This window comes from Colobus angolensis, unplaced genomic scaffold (genome assembly GCF_000951035.1).
Source record: "Colobus angolensis palliatus isolate OR3802 unplaced genomic scaffold, Cang.pa_1.0 Scaffold6, whole genome shotgun sequence".
NCBI classification, from domain to species: Eukaryota; Metazoa; Chordata; class Mammalia; order Primates; family Cercopithecidae; genus Colobus; species Colobus angolensis.
In genome coordinates this window covers 25,963,332-25,966,757 of record NW_012119598.1, presented here as the reverse complement: position 1 = coordinate 25,966,757, position 3,426 = coordinate 25,963,332, and positions in this window count along the sequence as shown.

Below are 3,426 nucleotides of genomic sequence, written 5' to 3'. Positions count from 1 at the left end.
AAAAAAAAAAAAAAAAAAAAGAAAAATTTATATGCGGATTTTCAACTGTACAGATGTTGGCTTCCCTAATGGCTGCCTTGTTCAAAGGTGAACTGTAATTTATATAACCAGTTCTATACTGATGAACATTTAGGTTATTTCCAATATTTTGATAGTTCAAAGTTGTAACGAATAACTTTAAATATGTGTGATTTCACATGTGTGAGTATATCTGTTGAATAAGTTTCTAGAAATGGGATTGCTCAGCCATACTTACATCTTTTGCTTTTGTTTTATTCTGTTCCCTGCATTGTGATTTTTGCCTCACCTTCTGTTGACTCTGCTTTGCCAGCACGGGATTATGTTTTTTACAGCTTACTGTCATTTTAATAAGGTTTGGGAAAGACAGAAATTAAATGGCTCTGTTCAATTGACGTTTAACCAGAAATTGCTGAAGGCCTCTCTGTGACAATGTTTAGAGAAATTTTGGTTAACATTTTATCTACAGAAGATTAGCTTATAAGGTAGTCTAATAATATGTTCTACTCAAATTCCTTTTTGGTATCTGGAACCCCTTTCAGTTGAAGGAAGGAAGATACAAGGTTCAGATTTGAGCTGAGGCATTTTTACTCTAAACTTTGAATTTTAAACTGGCTTACCAAAGCTTTAACAACAGTGATTTTGTTTTCCTTTGCTGTCCCTTCTAAGTTCCTCTCTCCAAACATTTGAGTTTTCCTAGAAGCAAATCAGAGGATTTGCTTAAGGATTTGAGATATTATTTGGGAGGTGATCTCAGGAACTAGCAATAGGGAAGGGAAGAAAGCCAACAAAAGATGTAGTATGAAGAAAGCTGCCACTGTAGGTAAACGGAAGCTTAATCCTGCTGGGAAACCGTCTGGTAAACACACAACACATACACCGTAAGAGTTATTTCATCCAGAGGTCCCAAGGAGCTCAGATATGTATACACCAATTCTTGTCCTTCTTGGTTGACCTAACAACCTGATTAGTTACAACCTAAAAGTCAACTGAAATATCTTGAAGGGTGTGGGACAGACAAGGAAATTTTCTACACAAACCAAAAGTACAAGGGCCCTAAGGCAGTGTGGTGGACGTTTGTTGCTTTTTGGCTCACTAGAATTTATTCTTTCTTCTAGTAACACCTCTGTTTATTTGGGGGAGATATCTTACCTATGGTGTAGTCTTAAAATTCATTTCTAGCAGCTCTTGGATTAGCTTTTCTCTTCCCTTCCTATAATTATCCTTCATTTGGTCTTATTGCATCAACCTCCAAAAGAATTGGAAATAATTGTGGTCCATCCTTTTCTACTCTTGACCTTGAAACTAATTCCAAAGCTTCACCATTAAGCATTATGTTAAACATGGGTAGCGTAGTTTCTTTCAGGTTAAAATTTTTTTACTTTCCTAGCTTACCAAGAGTTTTTACCAGAAAGGGTGTTGGATTTGTTCAATGCTATTTTACCATCTATTAACAGGATATGCTTTTTCTCCTTTAATATAAAGAACTTCATGTTTACTAATATTGTAGCAGTCTTGCATTCCTGAGATAAACCCTAACTTGGTCATTTTATCTTTTAGTAGATTAGACTTGCCATTTTATGTATGATTTTTCAATTCGTATTAATAGGGCTCTAGACTCTCCCACTCCAACCTTATGGTCCATCCTCATAATCTTCTTTTTTTTTTTTTTGAGATGAGGTTTTGCTCTTGTCGCCCAGGCTGGAGTGCAAAGACGCAACCTCAGCTCACTGCATCCTCTGCCTCCTGGGTTCAAGTGATTCTCCTGCCTCGTCCTCCCAAATAGCTGGGACTACAGGTGTGCACCACCACACCTGGCTAATTTTGTATTTTTAGTAGAGACGGGTTTTCACCATGTTTGTCAGGCTGGTCTCGAATTCCTGACCTCAAGTGATCCACCCACCTGGGCCTCCCAAAGTGCTGGGATTACAGGCATGAGCCACCGCACCCAGCTGGTCCATCCTCAAATCTTGCTATCAGTTATGCTAGCCTTGTAAAACATATTGGCAAATTAGTTCAGTCTAATCCAGACTTCATACATACTGTTTTTCCAACGGATTCTTATCCATTTGCCATTTCCTTAAGGAAGCTCGATGGCATGTTACTAAACCAACTTCAAAGAACTTGTTCTAACTGGCCAGGCTCCCTGACCCCTTCTCCAAGGTATTTTCACTGACATGGTTTTATTTTTTGAGACAGACCCTCACCCTGTCACCCAGGATGGAATGCAATGGTGCAATCTAGGCTCACTAAAACCTCTGCCTCCCATGTTCAAGCAATTTTTGTGCCTCAGCCTCCCGAAAAGCTGTGACTACAGGTGTGCGCCACCATGCCCAACTAATCTTTTATATTTTTAGTAGACACAGCATTTTACCATGTCAGCCAGGCTGTTCTCAAACTCCTGGCCTCAAGTGATCCGCCTGCCTCAGCCTCCCAAAGTGTAGGGATTACAGGCGTAAGCCATCACACCTGGCTGACATGTTATATTAACATTTGATACCTAATTAAAACTCAGACTCACCTTCCACAGGAAATTACTACAAATTCTTCATCACTAGGGTCAGTTCCCAGGGACTAGAAGCTTAAAATATGTCCCCAAAATCAGCCCCTACATGACCCCTAGGCAACTACTAATCTGCTTTCTCATTATACTTTGTAGTTTTGTGATTTTAAATAAATGGAAGCATACAGTATGAATTTACCTGGCTTCTGTCACACAACATTGAGATTCATCCATGTGGTGTGTACCAATTTTTATCCCCTTTTTTGAGACAGAGTCTCGCTCTGTCACCCAGGCTGGAGTGCAGTGGCACGATCTCAGCTCACTGCAAGCTCTGCCTCCCAGGTTCACACCATTCTCCTGCCTCAGTCTGCTTAGTAGCTGGGACTACAGGTGCCCACCACCAGGCCTGGCTAATTTTTTGTATTTTTTAGTAGAGACGGTTTCACTGCGTTAGCCAGGATGGTCTCAATCTCCTGACCTCGTGATCCGTCCGCCTCAGCCTCCCAAAGTGCTGGGATTACAGGTGTGAGCCACTGCGCCCAGCCTTTTGTCCCCTTTTTATTGCTAAATAGTATTCCACTGTATGGTTATACCATAATTTATCCACTCAGTTACCAATGGATATTTTGGCTATTACAAATAAAGCTATGAAAATGTGCGAACTACTCTTCATGTGGACATATGCTTTCGTTTCTCTTGGGTAAATACCCGGGGTGGAATGGCTGAGTCATATAAAATGTGTACGTATAACTTTCAAGGAATTGTTCAGCTTTTCTACAGCAGTTGCAGCATTTAACATTGCCACCACCACTGCATGAGGGTTTCAGATGCTTCACATCCTTAACACTTGATATAGTTGTTTTTATTTTTCAAACTTAAAACAATTCTGAAAGGTACGTAGCAGT